Source organism: Pan troglodytes, chromosome 7, assembly GCF_028858775.2.
Source record: "Pan troglodytes isolate AG18354 chromosome 7, NHGRI_mPanTro3-v2.0_pri, whole genome shotgun sequence".
Classification (NCBI taxonomy): Eukaryota; Metazoa; Chordata; class Mammalia; order Primates; family Hominidae; genus Pan; species Pan troglodytes.
Window position 1 is genome coordinate 14,586,119 of NC_072405.2, and position 24,310 is coordinate 14,610,428.

The following is a 24,310-nucleotide window of genomic DNA, read 5'->3' on the forward strand; positions in this document are numbered from 1 at the left end:
GTTATAAAAACTGTTTACATAGCACTTACACTGTATTAAGTATTATAGGTAGTCTAGCGATGGTTTAACGTATATGCGATGATATGCAGAGGTTCGATGCAAATACTATCCCATTTGATATCATGGACTTGAACAAACAAGTACTTCGGTTTGAGAGTAGGGACTGGAGTCATCCCTGCCAAGGGACAACTGTAATCACATATATTTATTTTTTGTAATACCGCTCTCAGCAAATTCTACATCAGAATCCAGACATTACATAGACAAATGCACATTCGAATTATAAAATGTTGGACTGGATTATATAGATTTATACCGATGTTCTATCATTTATCAATTGAGCAAGGTTCAGCTTAGATTTTTGGCTAATTTGAATTCATTTGATTTTGAAAGTGCGAGAAGTTAAAATTATCATTCAGTGATAAAATAAGAAAGATTATGATATTTGAGAATACTGTTTTTATCTTGACTATAACCTCTATACCTGGCAGAATTAGTGCCTAATTTTATGAGCAATGCAAAGCCTTATTAGAACAGGAAGGAGGCTGGGCCCAATGGCTTACACCTGTAATCCCAGCATTATGAGCGGCCAAGGCAGGCGGATCACTTGAGCTCAGGAGTTTAAGACCTGCCTGGGCAACACAGTGAAAACCCCTCTCTACAAAAAATATAAAAAATTAGTCGGGTGTGGTGGCATGTGCCTGTAGTCACAGCTACTAGGAAGACTGAGGTGGGAGGATCCCTTGAGGCCAAGAGGTGGAGGGTGCAGTGAGCCAAGATCGTGCCGCTGTTTTCCAGCCTGAGAGACAGACTGAGAACCTGTCTCAAAAAAAAAAAAAAAAAAAAAAAAATCAGTTAAAAACAAAAGGGAACAGAAAGGAGACATCCTTCTTCCTCACCTGGCTTACAGTTTTCAGCTTTGGGAGCAGTGCTGTGGGTGAGGATAATAAAACTACAGATGTATAAAAATACTCTGATAGAAAAATGAGATGAGGGTGAAACTAACAAAAGAAAAAGTGTATATGGTCAATTCACATATGAAAAACATATAACCTTACTAATAAAGCAATGCAATGCAAATTATAATTTTAAAGTATCATATTTGCCTTTCAAACACAGATGAAAAAGGTTATTACCCCTGATGAGCGCATGGTAAAATAAACATCCTCATACACTTCAAGCCACGTTTCATTGGACACATCACAGTATACATAAAAGCCTTAAAAATCTTTAAGCCTGACCCAATAAATCCATTTCTAGAAGTATACACTAAGAGGAAAAAAGAGATGCATTTTAATATTTATGTTTAATGATAATTACTACAGTATTATTACTTATAAAAGTCAAAATTAGAGACCTAATATGTCCCATAATAGAAGAAAAAACAAATTTTAGAATATGAAATACTTTAGAGTAATTTAAAATGTTTTCAGATAATATTTAACAACATGGAAAAATGTTAATGATTAGTGGGAAACTGAAATGTTGTCTGAAAAAAACCAGGAAAATCAAATTACATATGTATTCTATTTCCAATTTACTAAACAGATATATACAGAAGTTTTCCTGGGACCAACATCGTGGTTATATTTTTTAGGGACATAAGAACTGTCACACTGGGTCAGGTCCAGGTTCAAAAGTCAAAGGAGGCTCCAGGCCACATTTTAGGAAGACGGAATTGTCCTCCCTAAGGAACGCTTTCCAAAGAATTTAGATTTAATAGTAAGAGCCACAACAATTTTTTATGCATGTGAAGCACTTTACACTTTACAAAATTTTTCAGATTTACTTTCTCTCTGGATTGTTAAAACAATCCTTTGAGGTTGGCTGCATACTATTATGTGTTTTACAGATGAGAAAATAAAAGCTCAAAGAGTTACCCAAGTGGTAAGTGGCAGTTTTCAGCTTTGACCATTACCCTTCCCTTTCTCATACTGGCCACTTCTTCTGGAAATGTGATTCATAAATACCTTCAGGCAATTTTGGAATACACTTCTAACTCCTGTGTATACTGTCTCTTGAGAAAATGTATTGTTTGCTTTTAGTCTATCCTATGTGCTCTAAAATTTCCTGGTTTCAGTATCCATGGGCATATTAATGTAATAGTTATTTAACTGTATTATATATAATTAGACATAGGGGGTAAGAGTGAGCTTAATAAGGCCAACTACCACCAGCAGCAAACACACTTGCAACCATCTTTCCCAAGAAATGTTAAGATGGGGGACAGGAAAAACACCATTTAAAGGGACTTCCCTTGGGTCACAGGGAAAATTTCTAGGAGAGCATTGAGAATCAAGAACCATTACGATGTATCAGCTAAATAAGGTGTCAACAAAAACCATGCTTGGCCTTGTATGAAGCCCAGAGCTGGCATTTCCCCACCCTTGGTCATTCTCTTCCGCCCTGTGTCTATCTAGGTCAGGCTTCTCAAACCTCACCACGGCAGATGCATCATTTGGAGACCTTGTGAAAATGTATAGACTCTGATTCCCTAGGTCAAGGGCTGAGATTCTGCATTTCTTTCAAAATCCCAGGTGATGATGCTGCTGCTGCTGCTGCTGGTCTAGACCACATTTTCAGAAGTAAGGATTTAAACAATCAGCACCCAGGGAGCTAGGACAAATCTTCCGCTTGATTCTTACTTGTAGGTTGGTTTTCTATAGCTAAGTCAGTGAGAACTCTCACCCCTTTGTTTCTCCATTAGCAATTGTTCTTTTTTGTTTGTTTTTATAATCTATTTAATTTTTAATTTTGGGGGTACATAGTAGGTGGATATATTTATGGGGTACATGAAATATTTTGATACAGGCATGCAATGTGAAATAAGCACATCAGGGCAAACGGGTCATCCATCACCTCACGCATTTATCTTTACTTTGTGTTACAAGCAATGCAATTATATTCTTAGTTATTTTTAAATGTACAATAAATTGTTCCTGACTGTAGCCACCCTGTTGTGCTATCAAACTAGATCTTATTCATTCTATCTAAATATATTTTTGTACCCATTATGCATCCCCATCTCCCTCCCTCCACTACCTCTGATAACCATCCTCCTACTGTCTCTCTCCATGAGTTTGCTTTAACTTTTAGCTCCCATAAATAAATGAGAACATGTGAAGTTTGTCTTTCTGTGCCTGGCTTATTTAACTTAATATAATGACTTCCAGTTTCATCCATATTGTTGCAAATGACAGAATCTCATTCTTTTTCATGGTTGAATAGTACTCCATTCTGTATATGTACCATATTTTCTTTATCCATTAATCTGTTGATGAGCACTCAAGTTGCTGCAATGAACATGAGAGTACAGATATCTTCTATGTACTGAGTTCCTTTATTTTGAGTAAATACCTAGAAGTAGGATTGCTGGATCATATGGGAGCTCTCTATTTAGTTTTTGAGGAACCTCCATACTGTTTTCCATAGTGATTGTGCTAATTTACATTCCCACCAACAGTGTAGGAGGGTTCCCTTTTCTCCACATCCTCACCAGCATTTGTTATTGCCCGTCTTTTGGATAAAAGCTATTTTATTGCAGTGAGATGATATCTCATTGTGGTTTTTATTTGCATTTCTCTGATAATCATTGATGTTGAGCACCTTTTCATATACCTGTTTGCCATTTGTAAGTCTTATTTTGAGAATGTCTATTCAGATCTTTTGCCCATTTTTAACCAGATTATTAGATTTTTTTCCTATAGAGTTGTTTGAACTTCTAATATATTTTTATTATTAATCGCTTGTCAGATGAGTAATTTGTAAATATTTTCTCCCATTCTTTAGGTTGTCTCTTCACTTTGTTGATTGTTTCCTTTGCTGTGAAGAAGCTTTTTAACTTGATATAATCTCATTTGTCTATGTTTTTCTTTGGTTGCCTGTGCTTATGAGGTACTACACAAGAAATTTTGTCAAGACCATGTCCTGGAGAGCTTCCCCAATATTTCCTTTAAGTAGTTTTATACTTTGAGGTCTTTTATTTAATCCTTTAATCCAATTTGACTTGATTTTTGTATATGGAAAGAGATAGGGGTCCAGTTTTATTCTTTTGCATATAAATGTCAAGTTTTCCCAACACCATTTATTAAAGACACTATTTTCTTCCCAACGTATGTTCTTGGCACCTTTGTTAAAAATGAGTTCACTGTAGATGTATATATTTGTTTCTGGTTCTCTATTCTGTTCCATTGGTCTGTGTGTCTGTTTTTATGTCAATACCATGGTATTTTAGTTACAATAGCTTTGTAGTATAATTTGAAGTCAGGTAATGTGATTCCTCCAGTTTTTGGGTTTTTTTGTTTTGTTTTGTTTTGCTTTTTTTTTTTCAGGATGGCTTTGGCTATTCTGGGTCCTTTCTGATTCCATATAAGTTTTAGAATTGTTTTTCCTATTTCTTTGAAGAATGTCATTGGTATTTTTATAGGGCTTTGAATCTGTAGATTGCTTTAGTTAGTATCGAGAATTTAACAACATTAATTCTTCCAATCCATGAACATGGAGTATCTTTCGTTTTTTTGTGTCCTCTGATTTCTTTTGTCAACATTTTATAGTTTTCATTGCAGAGATTTCTCACTTCTTTGGCTTAGTTAATTCCTAGGTATTTTGTTTCATTTGTAACTATTGTAAAAGGCATTGCTTTATTGATTTCTTTTTCAGATTGTTTGCTGTTGGTATATAGACATGCTAGTGATTTTTATGTTGATTTTGTGTCCTGCAACTTTACTGAATTTATCTATTAGCTCTAATAATTTTTTAGTGGAGTCTTTAGACTTTTTCAAATATAAGATCCCATCATCTGCAAACAAGGATAATTTGACTTCTTCCTTTCCAATTTCGATGCCCTTTATTTCTTTTCTTGTCAGATTGCTCTAGCTAGGACTTCCAGCAATTGTTCTGTGTTACATGAAATTCCTTTATAATGACTCTCAATCTTGGTTCTACATTATAATCATCTGGGATGCTTTATCAAACTTTGATTCCCGGGTCATACACCAGTAAAAGTAAATCAGAATTCCAGATATCTAGGTGATTCTAATGTGCAACCAAAGTTAAGAACCACTCACTAGAGGAGTGTAGAAGGCAGAGAACCCCATAAGTCTGGCTCTGGTCCATGCTGCCAACATTTCTTTTTAAGCCTGGGTCCCTCTTTTGCCTTTAACGTTAACCTGAAAGTCAACCAAAAATAATTGCCTCAGAAGCCTGCTTGCAAAGACAGGTCATCTGCTCTGAAGACGGAGAGAGAAGGTCACTTCAAAGAGACTCTACTGGAGAAAGGTCAATACAGGAGCTAGAGACTACATTTTTCCTTGATTTCTCTGACTTGGAAGTACATCATAAATTCATTCATAATTTTACCTTCTACTTTTGAATCTTAACAACATATTCTGTGAATCGTTTCTGAAGAAATTGATTATTTTTCTTCAAGAATATGCAAACACTTTAAGACAAATATTCAGCTAATAATCAGGTAATTAAATAATCACAGGTACCCAGGGAGCTGATAGCACTCAGAGACAGAAGTTCAAACAGATGAACCTCTAAGAAGAGAGAAACCTTTTCCCTATGAAGTTGAAAATGAGCTTCCAAGCAAACTAAAACACCCAAAACCATGTTATTTCTGAAGCAAAATTGAGAAAAGGAAGACCTTAAAATATATATAAAACATTATATTCATCACAGTTTTCTAGCTTTCTCTCCATCTTTTCAAATATCTAATAATTCCCTGATTAGTAGGTGACTATTTGCCAAAAAAAAAAAAGCCAAAACAGAAAAGAAAACTTTTCGCTACAAGTCACTCTATGTATGATACATATTTTTAAGTGACGGTAATTTATTTAAAACTTTTTATTCTTATGAGCCCCCCCCCCATTTTTTTATAATAACCTCATGATTTACTTGGCTAGAGTGTTTGTCCTCACTCAACAGGAAGAACAAAACAAGACATCAGTAGGGAAATGCAGCCACACCCAGACTAAAGAGAACAGCCGTATCCCCCAGGAAATTAGAGGAGAGTTCAAAGTTCTGAGCCAATGTATTGTTCAGCCAATTAGGCATCCTGAGCAAGGATATTCACTTGATACCTGAACACGGGATTTTCAGAAAGGCTCCAGAGATATCCATTCACTCATCCATTCATTAATCCAACAAGTATTTATTGAGGATCTATTATGTTCCAGGCACTATTCCTAGGGGCAAAATATAAAAGTCATGGCCCTTGCCCTCAAGAGTTTAGACACCAATGGGAGAAGCCAATTTATAAACAAAGAGGCAACAGGTAGAGCAGAGAGGAAGAACTCAGGCTCAGGAATCAGGCAGATGGATATTCAAATCCCAGCTGTGCCATTTTCTTAGCTGTATGATCACAGTTTATTTACAGCCTCAGTTTCTGCAGCTATAGAATCCAGATAATAGTGGTACCTATGTCTGAGGGTTGCTGCACAGGCTAAATGAAATCTTCCATGTAAAACCACTTAGCCCAGTACTGGGCATATACTAAACAAGCCAGGAATGTGAGGCACGTGTGCGGTTCAGTGGTTGCACACAGACAGAGGAGTGATTAATGTGGCTGGGGGACAGAGGCACTACTGTTTCAGGACTTTATGAATATAAATAATACTGTGTTGAAACCAGCTAGCCAGCTATGAGGGCTGGGAGGGAATGTCTCAAGTAGCCCTGTAGCCACAGAGCATTCAACTCAGGAAAGACAGAGCTACCTAATTATCACTGGGACTGAAATCAGAGAAGACCTTGATTAGTCTCAGAGTGTACAATACGTCTTGATTCTTTCCAGCTCTCCTTTTGAACCTTTATATCTTGATAGTTTGTACTTCCTGTACACATATGTCTTCAGTTAGAAGATGAATTTCATAATAAGGGTTCCATCACAGTGTTGTTGCTGTCAAATAAGATAACGTATGTGAAATGCTAAACACTAAAGCATCGTACAAACTACACGAATGCACTAATTATGCCAGACAAGACAAAGTACTGTCTCCAAGAAGCATGCCAGGCAATCCCGATGACGACAACTACAAAAGCCTCTCTAGAGCTGTTCAGTTGCCCCCTGCTCTTCCCTGGGCCCAGCTACCCACCCCTTTCCAGTCTGAGTTTAGAAAACCATGGGCTCCCCTCTTAGGGAACCTGAGCACAGTTGATGAAGGAGGCACTGAGAATAAGAAAGTTGCGTAAGAAAGGATGAGTCAAGAAAATTCCATAGACTGGTCAGAAGTTAGAACAGGCTTAGGAACCAAGGACCCATCCCCCTCAGGGAGAAAGGGAAAGCCTGAAAGGAATGAGTGGCATCTCCACTCGCCTCCCAGAAGGCAGGTCAAAGATTAGAAGATAAGAAATACCGCTTGCCTGAAAATGAGAAGATGGCAGACACTGAGCCCAAATAACTGTGACCTGGTGGCAATCATGGCATGTCCTAACCAGCCTACCTCTGTCTGGCTGACAGCTGTCCCCTGATCTGAGCCTGGTATTCTGGCCAGTGTATAGACACATAGACTCTAAGAGCTACCCACTTCCTCCCACGTTTCTTAACCTTTTCACACACCCCCATAACCACTAAAACACTTTTTAAGACTTTTTTTTTCCTCTGATCATTCCCATTTCCCCATCCCCTCCAATGACATTTTAATATCACAGATATTCGGTACATCTGTTTAAAGACGATGACCCTGTGGAGGGTAACGGACTATTGCAATATCTAAGCTTTTCTTTGGTCCTCAGAGACTAATTTTCACTCCTTCTCTGGGCAATGTAACCCCTATTGAGAATGAATGTATTAAATCCGCCTTCTGCTTATGCGAGACAGACTCCATCTCTCATATTTACAACCATGAACCTTGATAAGAACACCCCATCTCATGCTGTTAAAACTCAAATCCACAAAGTTGATATTATGTTCACGTACTCTACACCAAAGCTTCATAAGATTCTGTTAAAATTCAAAATATTGGAAAAAATCCTTTAAAAAAAATACCAATAGTAGGTACTGTCTATCAACCAAGCACTGGGCTGTGTATTTTACACATCACCTCATTAAATCCTCACATCACTCTAAGCATCATTGGTCTGCTTTACAGATCAGGACTCTGGAGCTCAGACAAGTCAATAGCCGACCCGAGGTTATCCTGTTGGTCAGTGGCAGAGCCTGGAATGAGCACAGCCTTGTCTGATTTCAAGGGTGTGGGCCGTAAGCACAATGCAACATGCTGGCATGCAGAAAGTAAGACTCGCGCCTTGCTCACCTAGCTTCACTGGGGGTTTGCTTAGGAGTTTAGGAGCTCTGCTTATAAAGGAGTAATAGTTTTTAAAATATTTACATGTGTTTTCATTTGCACTTCTGTATGTCTTGCCTTCCTCCCAGGCAGCCTGAGATAAGGAGTTAGGGTAGATATGAAATTTGGATTATTCAACAACCAGCGCTGCACATGCACCAGCCAATCAGAACAGGCCAATCACCAGCCAATGAGAATAGACCAGGCTCCAGTGAACCATAACAGTCCAGGAACCGAAGTACTGGGAACCAGCCAATGAGAATAGACCAGGTACTAGCCAATTAGAACAGACCAGGTACTAGCCAATTAGAACAGTCCAGGCCTTACCATTGGAGCAGGTGTCCTTGGGGAGGGGTTGCGCTGGTGGGACAATGAGGGGGCTTGGGGCAGCAGCTAGTCATCTACCGATGTGGATGCAGACTTGGTTCTACAAGACCTAGAGGCACTTTCTTTTTTCTTTTTTCTTTTTCTTTTTGAGATGGAGTCTCCCTCTGTCGCCCAGACTGGAGTGCAGTGGCGCGATCTCGGCTCACTGCAAGCTCCACCTCCCAGGTGCACCCCATTCTCCTGCCTCAGCCTCCTGAGTAGCTGGGACTACAGGTGCCCACCACCATACCTGGCTAATTTTGTTTTTGTATTTTTAGTAGAGACAGGGTTTCACCGTGTTAGCCAGGATGGCCTCGATCTCCTGACCTCGTGATCCACCCGCCTCGGCCTCCCAAAGTGCTGGGCCTTAAGGAGTTTCTCTCTTGTTGTCCAGGCTGGAGTGCAATGGCGGGATCTCCACGCACTGAGACCTCCACCTCCCGTGTTCAAGTGAGTCTCCTGCCTCAGTTTTACAAGTAGCTGGGATTACAGGTGCCGGCCACCACACTCGGCTAATTTTTGTATTTTTAATACAGACGGGGTTTTGCCATGTTGTCCAGGCTAGTCTCGAACTCCTGACCTCAGGTGATCCACTCACCTCGGCCTCCCAAAGTGCTGGGATTACAGGCATGAACCACCGCGCCCGAACTGTTTCTTTCATAGTGTAGAAGATGTTTCATAGAGACGGGTGTTGCCTTACAGGAGGTGGACAAAAAGACACAGAGGAAGGGAACAAAGCCCAAAGTCTGCCCGAGGATTCTAGGGGAGGAGACAGGAGGAGACACAAAGGGAAAGCAAGGAGAGCAGAAGCCGGAACGTTCATCCCCACTCCACTTTTTACACCTGACCTTGTCGGAAAGGGGATTATTTAGAAACAACCAAGAATAAAAGGGACTTTTTCTGCTTCCCCCGCCTTACCCACGGACACCTCCACAATGGCACCAGAGCCATGGTCAGAGGGAGGCAGTGGAAGGAAGGTACATAAACAGCTTTAGGGCAGTGCTCCTGCCTCCCTCGCCTGGTATAGAGTGGCCCAGAGGGAATGGAAACCTCCAGTGCCTGAGGACTGACAGAGGCCTGGCGCCAGGACAAAGAAGCTGATGAAGCAGTAACTTTAAAATGTGCGGATGTTCAGAACCACAGGTGGGAGGTGAAGTGTCTTTTGGAAATAAATGAAGACCAACCATAGGAAAACAGAACGACCGTTTATTTAGAGCTTACTATAACAAGAGAGTTAGCCAGCATCAACTGCATTTTGGCAGAGACTCAAAGACAGGCAATGGAGTGGAAGAGCTTCATAGTGGCAAGAAGTGAAGGCATCAGGTGTGTCCTGATTGGAGACTGCTGGCATGGGGAGGCTGCAGGCGGGCAGACTCAGAGCAGGGCATCCTATGGGATTGGTTAGGGAAGCATATTTGGCTTTCTCTGGTGGGTCCTAAATTGGAAGCAGGGACAAAAATGAGGATAAGCTGTGATTTATTAATCAAGTCCTGGCCATTTGGAGCCAACTGATACAGAAGTGATTTTTTGGCTTTCAGGACTGTTACTAGAGATAGCAATCTGGCCTCCTACAGTTTCGACTTGTTGCTGGGCTGGTTAGTGTAGATAAGGGGATTGGTTTCTGGAGCAGGTTTTAGATCAGTGTTCTGTTTTTATATGTGGTCTGGCCATTGTTCAATTGTGTCTTTAGTCTCTCCATTTTGGCCCAAAAGGCCATATAGGATCAGTCACATCTTAGTGGTCAGGACTTTGGATGAGAAACAACCCGGTCTCTTCCCAGCAGAGTCAGTGACTATGCAATCTACCTATGTAGATCTGGGAACACCACTCCTCAGCCAAGACACTGACTATAACGTGGGAGGATGACCTTTCAGAAAGGTAAGCATCATAGCATTGACAGAGTTGTTCCAGAGGCTCTGCAGAGGACAGGCCACCCTTTCCATGTCCCTGTGCCTCCACTCACCACCCCTTTATGCCATCTGGGCTCTGCTGTGTGCTTGCCTCATTTAGCTCCAAGGAATGACTCTGATGTTGGTCATTGATACTTTAGTTCAAGTTGAGACATGTGTTGTTCTCAATGTTTTATTTACGTACTATTTACTATGTATTATTATATAATCATTTTTTAGATTACAGAACAGGTGGTTTTATCTAGTATTAAGGTTATAGGTCCTTTGCAGAGCTCCTGAAATCACAATGCACAAGATATCATAAGGCTTTTAGCTGGTTTATTTGGTTGATCCTTATGAAATTGCCAATATTCAGTTGCTTTTGTCCTACAAAGTAGACGTTTTGTAGGGTTCAGCCAAGAAAATGAACGAATATTCTGAGTTTTACTTCTAAGAACCAACTGGGTGACTAGAAAATGCTTTTTAAAAAACCATGAGGCCAATTTTAAATTTTCATTTTTATTTAGAAAAACTGCAGATATCTTTGTGACAAATATGCAGAAGCACACACACAAATGATGGCTGATCCCTCTTAATATTTGTTTAAAGTATAGAGATAGAAACTTTTAAAACATGCCCCTGTCTAATTCAGCAGGGCGGCTTAACTATTGCGTGGGAACAGTTTTTATGAATCATATTTTACTTCACTTTTTCATTTACCTACTGTTGATTAGAGACTTTTTTTTAGACCTCAAAGTGATGCGTTTGAATTCCCCTTCAAGGTGAAGTGATAATAAGATTCAGTTTCATCTCATCTACAGGGAATTGGCAAAAGGAAGGCAGAGCAAAGTGAGAAACACTGTTGTTGGCCAGTAAAGAAGCGTATAAAACAATATTAGGTAAACTGCAAGTAGTTACACATATCTCCCTGGCTGTCAATCAAGCGGAGCCCATCACAGCTCCCTGATGTCGAAAAGCGTGTTTGTCATTGATTTTCTAACGCGCTGGTTGAAATCTTGTCAGCCACTGTCAATTCAAAGCCCCCTGTAATTACACTTCTTGTAGGAGAGATTCTGATTGTATTTTCTGTGCCAAAACCTTGTCCTAAAACATGTTTCATGATAAGTCGGAAGGGAGGCTGTAGCAATTCTTATCCCAAGGAGTGTGTAAGGCTCCCTGAAGAATGTTTCTTTAATTAATGAATGAGACATCTTATCCCCCGATGGAGGTCATTTTAGTCGTCTTTCTTTCCTAATGGAGCAAAAACCTTTCATGTGTGAGACAAGTTCAAGGTCAGGGAGTGTTGTCAGTGGAGTTACTGGAGTCTGAACTCTGAGCTGCCCACCAGGTTACATCACATTTTTGAGGTTAAAGATATAAGGGTCCTCTATCTGGACCATGGAGTTTTGATTCCTCTTGACACAGATTATCTTAGACATCACAGTCAGCATATATTACTATTTCTTTCACTCCCCTGGTGTTTAATCGTAAACCAAAAATAAAATTTTAAGATGTGCCCCCCCTTCCCCGCTGCCCTCGCCAATCATCTGAGTGGACCCCTCGTCTCAGCCAAGGGCATTCCAAAAATTAACCTGAAAAATCTGGTTTAGGACATGATGGGAAGGGGGAACCAGATATGCTTCATTGCAGCCTCCTTACTTTTGGAATTACTTTAGAACAGACTCTTTAAGTCTGATAAGAAACATTTACAAGGCTGGGCATGGTGGCTAATGCCTGTAATCCCAGCACTTTGAGGGTCCAAGGCGGGTGGATCACCTGAGTTCAGGAGTTCGAGAACAGCCATAGCTAATGTGGTGAAACCCGGTTTCTACTAAAAGTACAAAAAATTAGTCGGGCATGGTGGTGCATGCCTGTAATCCCAGCTACTTGGGAGGTTGAGGCAGGAGAATCTCTTGAATCCAGGAGACGGATGTTGCAGTGAGCTGAGCTCGTGCCATTGCACTCCAGCTTGGGCAACAAGAGCAAAATTCCATCTCAAAAAAAAAGAAAGAAAGAAAGAAAACAAAAGAAACATTTACAATCTATTCTCTCTGCAGCCTGCTACCTGGAGGCTTCATCTGCATGATAAAACCTTGGTCTCCACAACCCTTCTCATAACCCAGACATTACTTTCTATAAATAGTAACTTTTTCAACCAATTGCCCAGCAGAAAATCTTTCAACCTCTCTATGACTTGGAAGCCTCCACTTCTAGATGTCCCATCTTTCTGGACCAAACCAACGTACCTCTTACATATATTGATTCATGCCTTGTCTCCCTAAAATTTGTAAAAGCAAGCTGTGGCACATGTTCTCAGGACCTGCTCAGGGCTGTGTCACGGGCCATTGGTCACTCATATTTGGCTCAGAGTAAATGTCTTCAAATATTTTACAAAGTTTGACTTTTTGTTGACATAATCAAAAATAGACTTCAGATCTATCTTAAATGGTTAATTTTTCTTCTTTCTCTTATATTGTAAATCTAGTGAGAGAAGAAACCATATGCTCTACCCCAAAACACCTATTTCAATGCCAACCATAAATAATGTGTCTGTTGAGTGGTAAGTGGACCTTCGTCCATACAACAAAGACTCTGTCCAACTCTGAGAAGCCACTAGAGGCCATAATTAGCACTGTTGCTAATGTTATTGATATGAACCCTGGACTCAAAAGTTCAGGCATTAAGTGTAATATTTATTTCATAAAACTGTGAGATTTTGAGAAGCCAGTGGGGAAAAAAAGCTATCCTATGTATGGACATTATATAGAAGCACACAGGGACCTTAACTGAGGTAATATGCTTTCAAATGCAAGAGGAAAATGCGAGCAGGTAACTAATCCAAATAATCTCCTGTATTCTCCCTCAGAAAGGAGTTCTAAGGTTCTGGCCATTGGGCATCTCTCCCACCCAATGCCTGTTGTGTGCTGCAAAACAGACTGCTCCGGCCTCTTGCCAAGATATCACCTGGCGAATTCTCCAATAATATCACTATAAGGTTTCTGTACAACAAAGAAATATAAAACCAAAGATATCACAGGAAATGTCAAAAAAAAAAAAAAAAAAAAAAAAAACCCTCATCCCCAGCTTCACCCCTGAGGGTCAAACATTCAACTTGAGAGTTTGGCAGTAAGAAAAAAGGACATGCAAAGAACAACAAAACAAACCCAAAAAAGCCTACTGATTCTTTGTCCCTTTCTATTTTGTTTGAAATGAAAACTTCACCTCAGAAAACAGAAACTACTAAATCCCCAGAAAACATAAAACTCTCTTAATTTTGTTTCCAGCACTGAACCTCCTGCTACTGCCCACTGCTGCATATGCCAGATAACCCATTATGGGACTAAAAAAACGCCAAACCCTGACAAATAAATCATTCTGAAAGCTGGGGCTTCCCAAGGGTAACATCAGAGATTATCAGTCAGGCAGAAATGTTAACATCCATTTTCCCATCATTGTGAGGCCCTTTGTTAATGGGTTTTTTTTTTTTCTTTGCAGAAAAGGCACAATGCCCTGCATTATGGGGACATTTTATGCAAATAGCACTTAGGCTGTGTGAAACTCTGTATCAGACACTGTAGCCCAGGCAAATACCTCTTATAGAAAGATCTTCATCCCAGTGCAGAGCCACCTCACATGGCCCTGAGGATTAAAGGACCAGCCAACCCTTCATGTCTACTCCCAAATGAAAATGACCAGGTTTTGAACAGACCAAGCTCTGAGTGGTGGCCCAGGTAAGATGGGGCTTTATTCAACAGCAGGAGAGGGACTTTTCCTCACCTCAGGTCCTGAGACTGAAAAGGGGATCAGCTCCTAGGTCAGTCTAACACTAGGAATCATAGGAGTTCAGAAGTAGAAGCACTGTGTCATTTTATCTACTTACTTCAGTGTTGACACTGAAGCCTGAAAGGTGATGTGACCTACCCACGCTCAGAAAGCCCATGCATAGGGAATCAGGACCAGAATCTAAAGTGACTGGGCCCAGCTTGCTAAATTCATTTATTCGTCTCCTTAATAAGTAGTAATATTAAGGCTGGGGCACTGTGCAGAGTTCTGAAAGAATAACAATGAGTAAGTTGTAGTCTATGCCCTCAGAAGCACTAACAGTCCAGAAGGGGAGGTACAACTAAAAAGATAGATACAAGGGCAAAAGATTTGATGACCTCAATGCCTGTCATCATAGAACTGGTTAAATAAATTGTGGTACATCCAAATAGTGGGATAGCAGGCAGTTGTTAAAATAATCATAGGATGATCTACATGTACTGATTGATATGGAAAGTCCTCCAAGTTATGTTGCCAGGGTAAAAAAGTGAAGTCTCTGTGGTAGATATCCATCCAACTATATCAATAATCCTTTTTAAATGTCAGTAGTCTAAATGCACCAATTAGAAGACAGAGATTATTGGAATGGATTCAAAAATGGATTAATACCCAACTATCTATTGCCTACAACAGACCCACTTCAAATATAAACATACACATAGATCAAAAGTAAATGATGGACAAGCATGGTGGCTCACACCTGTAATCCCAGCACTTTAGGAGGCTGAGGTGGGCACATCACTTGAGGTCAGGAGTTCAGGACCAGCCTGGCCAACATGGCGAAATCCTATCTCTACCAAAATACAAAAATTAGCCAGGCACAGTAGCACGTGCCTGTAGTCCCAGCTACTCAGGAGGCTGAGGCAGGAGAATAGCTTGAACCTGGGAGGCAGAGGTTCCAGTGAGCCCAGATCACGCTATTGCACTCCAGCCTTGGTGACACAGTGAGACTCAGTCAAAAAAAAAAAAAGTAAATCATGCAGAAAGAAAGACTATGCTAATATTCACCCAAAGAAGGCAGAAGTAGCTATATTACTTTCAGACAAGCAGACTTCAAAGCAAAGAAAGTTACCATGGATAAAAAGAGGCATTACATAATGATAAAGGAGGCAATTCTCCAAGAAGATATAAACATTTTTACCATATATGTGCCTAACAACAAAGTGTTAAAATATATTGGGCAAAAATTGATAGAACTTCAAGGAGATACAGATGAATCCACTATCATAGTTGGAGACTTAGACACTCCTTTATCAGAAATGAAGATCCAGCAGGGAGAAAGTCAGTAAGGACACATGTGAACTCAACAATATAATCAATCAGCTGAGTATAACTGATATCCATAGACTATTTCACTCAACAAGAGCAGGATACATGGTCTTCTCAAGCTCACCTGGAACATTCACCAAGGTAAACCACATTCTGGGCCATAAAACACACCTGAACAAATTAAAAAGAATACAAATCATACAGGGCCTGCTCTGAGAGCACAAAGGAATTAAAGTAGCAATCAATAACAAAAAATAACTTGAAAAATCACAAAATACTTGGAGTTTAAATAACACATTTCTAACTAAAATGGTTTAAAGAAGAAAACTCAAAAGAAATGTTAAAACATTTTGAACTAAATGAAAATGAAAACACAACTTAGGCAAATTTGTGATATGCAGGAAAAGCAATGCTTAGAGAGAAACTTACAGCATTTAAAATAAGAAAGATCTAAAAATCATCTAAGCTTCCATCTTAGGAAACATGAAAAAGAAGAGCAAATTAAATCCAGAGGAAACAGGCTGGCGCAGTGGCTCATGCCTGTAATCCCAGCACTTTGGGAGGCTGAGGAGGCGGATCACTAGAGGTCAGGAGTTTGAGACCAGTCTAGCCAATATGGCAAAACCCCATCTCTACTAATAACACAAAAATTAGCCGGGCGTGGTGGCATGCATCTGTAATCCCAAGCTACTTGGAAGGCTGAGGCATGAGAATCACTTGAACCCAGGAGGCAGAGGTTGCAGTGAGCTGAGATAATGCCACTGCACTGCAATCTGGGCAACAGAACTAGACTCTGTCTCAAAAACGAACAAACAAACAAAATTCCAGAGGGGACAGAAGAAAACAAATTAAAATTAGAGCAGGAACCAATGAAATTGAAAACAGGAAATAGAGAAGATAAGAATCCCAAATCTGTTTTTTTGAACAAATCAATAAAATGATGAGCCTCTAGTCAGGCTTAGAAAAGAGTAAGAAGAAAGAAATTATTACTATCAGAAATGAAAGAGGGACATCACTACAGATCCCATGGACATGTAAACAATAATAAACAACTCTGTGCCCACAAATTTGACAATGTAGATGAAATGGGCTTATTCCTTGAAAGACATAATCTGCCAAAACACACACCAGAGGCAATAGACACTCTTATTAGACCATATCTATTTTTTAAAATTGAAGCAATAATTAATAACCTTCCAAAACAGGAAAGTCCAGGCCCAAATGGATTCACTGATGAAATCTACCAAACGTATAAGGAAAAAATTATGCCAATTATTTGTAATCTCTTTCAGAAGGTGGAAGCAGAGGGAATACTTCCTAATTCATTCTACAAAGCTAACGTCACTCTAATACAAAAGCCAACCGAGACATTATAAGAAAACTACAAACCAATATCTCTCATAAACATAGACACCAAAATCCTCAACAAAATTCTAGCAGATCATATCCAACTATATATAAAAAGAATTATACACCATTACCCATTGAAATTCATCCTAGGTATATAAGTCTATTTCAATATTCCAAAATCAATTAATGTAATCCATCACATCAACAGGCTACATTAGAAGGATCATATGATCGTACTAATAGATACAGAAAAAGCATTTGACAAAACACAATACTCATTCATGACAAAAACTCTCAAGTAATTAAGGATAGAGGGAAACATTCCCAACTTGATAAAAAGCACCTACAAAAAGCCTGCAGCGAACATTATACTTAATGGTGAGAAACCAGAAGCTTTTCCACTAAGATCAGGAACAAGGCAAGGATATCCCCTTCGCCACTCATTTTCAAACTTGTACTAGAAGTCCTAGTTAATGTAACAAGAAAAGAAAAAGAAAGAAAAGATATACTGATTAGGAAGGATGAAATAAACTGCTTGTGTTCACAGATGATATGATTGTCTAAGTAGAAAATTCAAAAGAATCGACAAAAGCAACAACAAAAAAACTTCCTGGAACTAATTAATAAGAAATCACAGCAAGTTTTCAGGAGGCAAGGTTAATATACAAAAGTCCATTTCTTTTCTTTATACCACTAATAAACTGGAATTTAAATTAAAACAACACCATTTGTGTTAACACCCACCAAAATGAAATACTTTGGTATAAATCTAACAAAATATGTACAAGATCTATATGAAGGAAGCTATACTCTTTGACAACAAATGAAAGAAAAACTAAATAAATGAATAGATATTCCATGCCCAGAGATAGGAAGAATCAATATTGTCAAAATGTCAGTTCTTCCCAACTTGATATATAGATTTAATACAATCTCAATAAAAATCCCAGCAAATTATTTTGCATATATCCACAAACTAATTTTAATGTTTATGTGGAAAGAGAAAGGACTCAGAATAACCAGCACAATATCTGAGGAAGAAAATAAAGTTGGAGGAGTGACACTACCCAAATATTGGTAAAAGTATAGACAAATATATCAACGGAACAGGACAAAGAGCTCAGAAACAGACATACATAAATAGAGTCAACTGATTTTTGACAAGCGACAAAAGGTGTGCAAACAACTATACAGCCACATGCATAAAAAAGAAAATAAAGTGAATCTAGACACACTAGACGCAGACCTTATGCCTTCAACAAAAACACTCCAAATGGATCACAGATGTAAATGTAAAACACAGAAGTATAAAATTCCTAAAAGATAACATAGAAGAAAATCTATATGACCTTAGGCTGATGATTTTAGATACAACACGAAAGGCATGATTCATAAAAGAAAGAATTGCTATGTTGAAATTCATTAAAATTGAAAATTTCTACTCTGGGAAAAACACTGTCAAGAAAATGAAAAGCCATTTCTTCTCAGCCTTTTGGCTAAGATCAAGTGAAAATGAAAAGATAAGCCACACACTGGGAGAAAATATTTGCCAAGACATACTGATAAAGGACCGTTATGCAAAATATACAAAGAACTCCTAAAACTCAACAATAAAAAAACAAACAACCCAATTTAAAAATAAGTCAAAGACCTTAACAATACTTCACCAAAAAAGATATACAGATGGGAAATAAACGTGAAAGGATATCATATTTCATCGGGGAAATGCAAATTAAAACAACAATGACATATACTTTACACCTATTAGAATGACCAAAATCCAGAACGCTGACAACACAAAATACTAGCAAGGATACAGAGCAACAGGAACTCTCATTCTTTGATGGTGGAAATGCAAAATGGTTACAGCCACTTTGGAAGGCTGTTTAGCAGTTTCTTACAAAACTAAACATACTCTTACCATATAATCCATTAAACACACTCCTTGGTATTTACTCAAAGGAGTTGAAAACTATGTCCACAAAAAACTGCATGGGGATGTTTGTAGCTGCTTTATTCATAATTGCAAAACTTGGAAGCAACCAAGATATCCTTCAGTAGGATAAACTGTGATATGTCCAGACAATTTAGCACTAAATAAAAACGAGGTATCAAGTCATGAAAAGACATGGAAGAAACTGAAATGCATGTTACTAAATGAGAGAAGCCAATAGGAAATGGCTACATGCTGTATGATTCCCACAATAGGACATTCTGGAAAAGGAAAAACTATGGAGACACTGAAAATATCAGTGACTGCCAGGGTTAGGGGAGATAGAGGTATGAATAAGCAGAACACAGAGGAAATACTCTGAATGATACTATAATTGTGGCTACATGTCAATACATATTTGTCCAAACCCATAGAACGCTCACCACCTACAGTAAACCTTAAAATTAACCATGAACTTGAGTGATGAGGTTTTGATGTAGGTTCATGGTAACAAGTGTACCACTCTGATGAGTTTTTTTAAATGGCAAAGTCTGCATTTCTCAAATGTAAAATGAGGGATTTGGATTTGATCAGAGATTTTCCAACCTGTTTCATTCCATTGTAAGTAAAATATAAATATATAAGGTTTAGCATTTTAACCATTTTTAGATGTTTAACTCAAGTACAGCCCACTTAAAAGTCCTTGGACATTATTTGGCACTAAGTATATTCATATTGCTGTACTGTCATCATCATTATCATCCATCTCTAGAATTTTTTTGTTTTTTTCCTTTTTTAAAACTTTTTTTTAAGGATTTAGGGGTACAAGTGCAGTTGTGTTACATGGTTATATTGTGTAGCGGTAAAGTCTGGGCTTTCAGTGCATCCATCACCCAAATAATGTCCATTGTACCCAATAGATATTATTTCATCCCTCATACCCCTCTCACCCTCTCACTTTTGGAGTCTTCATTCTCTATGTTCACAAGTGTCCATTGTTTATCTTTCACTTATAAGTGAGAACATGTGAGTTTTACTTTTTATTTCCCAGTCATTCCACTAAGGAAAATGACCTGCAGAACTTTTTTAATCTTTCAAAACTGAAATTGTACTCACTAAGCACTTACTCCCCATTCCCCCTTCTTCTCTAGCTCCTGGTAACCACCATTCTACTTTCTGTGTCTATGAATTTGACTGTTTTAGGGACCTCACATGAGTATTTGTCCTTTTATGTCTGGCTTATTTCACTTAGCATACGGTCTTTAAGCTTCATCTATCTTGTACATGTGTCAGTATTTCCTTTTTTAATGCTGAATAATTTTCCATTGTATGGATATACATTTCGTTTGGCCATTCATCCAACATGGACATTTGGCTTGCTTCTACCTCTTGACTATTGTGAATAATGCTACTATGAACATAAGTGTATATAAATATCTCGAGTCCTTACTTCCAGTTCTTGTTACATATCCTGAAGGAGAAGTGCTGGATAATATGATAATTCTAGCTTTAATTTTTTTAAGAACGGCCATACTGTTTTCCTTAGCACCATTTTACATTCCCACTAACAGTACACAGGGTACCAATTTTTCCATACCCTTACCAATACTTGTTACTTTTTGCTTTTTTAGTAGTAGCTATCCTAGTGGGTATGAGGTGGTATCTCACTGTGCTTTTGATTAGCACTTTCCTAATGATTAATAATGTTGAACATCTTTTCATGTGTTTATTGGCCATTGTATGTCTTCTTTGGAAAAATGTCTATTCAGGTACTTTGCCTATATTTTAATTGGGTTGTTTGTTTTTTAGTTGTTGAGTTCCAACCTTTTCAAAAGCTGTGTAAACATTAACTTTCAGTGAGATTGTTTATCAAAGCCCAATAAGCAAAATAGGAAAGGGCAGCCCTAGCCTGGTTGAATTGGATTCATGTACAGGACTCAGAGCTCTGACATACTTTCCCAAGAATTTCTCATCCCAGATCATTCCCCCTCTTCCCCTCCAACATTTCCCCACAGCTGAAGGGGGTCTCTGGGACGCCTCCATGAAAACTTTAGTGCACACAGAACTGAGCAGACTTGAAAAATCACTAGACTAGATAACCTCTAGGCTACTTCCCAGGTAACAGACAGTGTTTATGTGAAGAATGACCAGAGTTTAATTGTTCAAAGGAGAAACTACTTAAAGTAAATGGGTTTTCACCAATACTTATTTGCAGAAGGCATACCCGTGATGTTCACTTCCTTCTGTGAAGACTCTGGTTTAACACGTAAGTCAGATTTATGCCATGTTCTTCTGAAACACTGAAGATGTTTATTTTTCGCATGTTACTTATCAGATTCTTGTAGTGAATCTAATTGCTCAGTCATATCTTTTGGGGCACAGTGCTCGGATAAGTCTGTCTGCAAAGTTTCTAAAAATGATTAAACTATTAGAGATATCCCTGTAGTTTATTGATTGCAAATTTTTCCTTAATTTCTTCTCTTCTCCCTGTATCCACCCCACCCTTTGCAATGTGACTTTGTGGCTCCTCCCATCAAGAAGTGGAGTCTGATTTCCCATTCCCTGAGTCTGGGCTGGCCTTGCGGTTTGCTTTTTTCAATGGACTAAAGTGGAAATGGTGTTGAGGTAGTTCTGAGCTGTCCAGCTTCACTTCTGCTCTCATTCTTGGAATACTGTCCAGCCACAGTGAAAACAAGCCTGGGCTAGCCTGTCTGATAATGAGGAACAAAGGGGTTCTATCACCTTGTTGCCCCAGCTGGCAGCCAGCCAACAGCTGAATATATCATAGTAGATTTCCTAACCAATCCAGCACACAGCCACCTTACTCACTGACCACAGACATGTGTGCCAGCCCAGTGCAAATCAGCAGAACTGCCAAGTTGGCCCACAGACTCATGAGTAGTAATGAATTATTATTTTAGGTTGCTGAGATTTGGGGTGGTTTGTTAGATGGTGATACTTAAGTAATATTGTCACCAACTACTTCTTACAGCAGAACCAAAAGGTAATAAATAACAGTTAGCAATTCTGAGGACCTATTGCATCCTGTGCAATTTAAATCCTTCTCTCACTATTCTATTCTTCAACAGGTACTTGGACTCACTATCAAAAGGTAAACACTACACTTCGAATTTAAGGAAATTTTCACAAATCACAAAAGGTTCTGGAGATAATGTTTTATTTCAAAATACTCTAAGATGAATATAAACAAGTATTTGGGTATACCGAGGGGTTTGGTTCTTTTGTTTTTCTGTTCCTTCTGGGTTTTTCCTTTGGGGGTTTTGTCCTCCCTACCCGTGTGCTTGCATTTGGTAAGCCACACTTCTGTAGGGTAACCACATTACTTCACCAGCAGTGTTTCAAGAAAACATCTTCTGAAGTTATTTCAGGGAGCAAATGCATCTGTTTCTATTTGGCTATAAAATATGGTTAAAAACAAAAAGAAAAAGCAATCAGAAATAGCATTATATCTAATGCCTTTTCCAAATCAGAGAGTAGAAGTCTTTAGTTGGTTAAGCTTTCAGCATCCCCAAATATATGGTATCCCTGCAAAAGTAAGAGAAATTATGTCTCCTCTGTGGAGCAAGTGAGGGTTTAGCCTTCCCTGTGTCAAGAGTGCAGTACTCTCCCTGCACTCATTACCATGGTTCATTGCAAGCCAGCACTCCACAATGTCAGATGGCCACCACAGCTCAGCCTTCTGACTTCAATATTCTCAAAGGCTGGGCAGTCTTCCTTTTGAGAACGTTAAGCAGGAAGAAGAAATGTGAGACTAATTTATGCAAATGTATGCAACATCAATCAGGTGGTCTCTGCCAGATAGCACAAATCACTGGGTGATATAGTGCTTTCCTACTATGCACAAAAAGACTTCTAGACACCAGCTCTTTAGTATGGTGGCAGTGTACCTGGGCCACCAGCTAGGCTTTGCCATGGTAATTTGTTTCTTTATCTTTAAAAATAAACAGCACAATTCAATCTAACATCTCAGTTAAATAAGTAAAACCCAAAAGGCAAGCTGCAGTGTCTGGAATAAATTACCCAAGCCTACTGAAAGTTAGAATCAGGCCAAATTTAATCTAAGAGAAAGTAGAATAAGAAAAAAATTTTTAAAGGAAGAGTTTCAAGGAGAGTGAGAGCTCAATTGACACTGACAAATATCACAGAGAGATGGGAAAGGAGGGACTCTGAAAAGTTGATTGATTGATTGATTGAATTATGGATTGATTTTTGCATGTGAACTCTAAAAGCTCAATTCCAGTAGGATAGCGGTGACGAACACCAAATAATAGTGACTCTAGGAATGAACAGGAATTAAATAATTAAAGATATAAGTATGTTTACAGGAAATTCAAGTGGGAGTGATAAGAAATGCAGTGGTAGTTTAAGGGGATCAAGGGGTCATGGAAAGGAATTTTTGGTGAGCACGGTAATGAATCACAGGGGCATGACTAATCCAGAGCAGCCAGTGGACCGACATTGAAGGCACCAGGGAGAAAGGGGACAAAACAGGCATCCGGAGATGGGATTAAGAATGCATTTAAGATACAGCAGGTTTAAAACTTGCAACTCAAGTGTTTATACATGTAACTTGATCTTCTTGTCTATGACAGTACCTAATTTCTCTCCTAAATCCCCATTTCAACTCAGTATCTCTGTTGCTTTTGGTTTTAAGAAGGGTCAGTTTGGATTTAAACACTGGCAATTGAATATTAAAGATTGTCCTCCTCCCTCTCCTCCTTCTCTCATCCCCAGAAGGGAGCTGTTTCCCTGGGGTTTGTTTGCTGTCCTGGCTCTTGGTTCTCACGGCAAGGCATCTGGATCTTGGGCATCATGCTATGGTATATCCACTGACGTCCATGGTCCTATTACAGTTTCTAGTTCCTCATTCTATGTGCTCTGCATTCTTCTCAACTGAACCCCACTGGGACTTCCATGCTCAACCCTATCCTGAATGACAGGGCACCCTCATCTTTCTATGTCGTCCTGAGGGACTGCTCTCAGGTCCACCTGCCTACTTGCCACATCTCCAGCCATTGCCCACATACATATGGAACTTCTCAGTGAGGCTTTTAGAGTCCCCAGTTAAATCCTGGTAAGCCAAGCAATGGTCTCTTCTGTCTGGAATCCCACAAACTTTTCTGGGGTTTCTGATGGTCCCTCATAAGCCAGCAGGTTATAGGAAACCCTTTCTCACGCAATCTCTACCTACCAAACTCTAGCCATTTTCCTTCTGCCCTCCCTGGCGAGCCAGTGGCAGGAGCTTCCATGGCCATTCCCAGTGCGGAGATGCTGCTCTCTGGATTTGGGGGATGCTTTACTCATAGACTTAAAGACTTTATTATTTAAAAATATTGAAAGTAACTAACTATGATTCCACTAAAAAATCTGGAACC

The 24,310-nt window shown here is 39.1% G+C and overlaps 1 long non-coding RNA gene across 1 annotated transcript in view; it reads left to right on the top strand.

Moving 5' to 3' along the window:
* The first annotated feature begins 14,128 nt into the window (after positions 1-14,128).
* The window catches only part of LOC107976231 (uncharacterized), a 37,203-nt gene continuing 27,021 nt past the window's right edge, over positions 14,129-24,310 (top strand). Inside the window, exon 1 of the long non-coding RNA XR_001720007.4 lies at positions 14,129-14,271. This is a non-coding gene — a long non-coding RNA (uncharacterized LOC107976231). The remainder of the gene's footprint in view (positions 14,272-24,310) is intronic.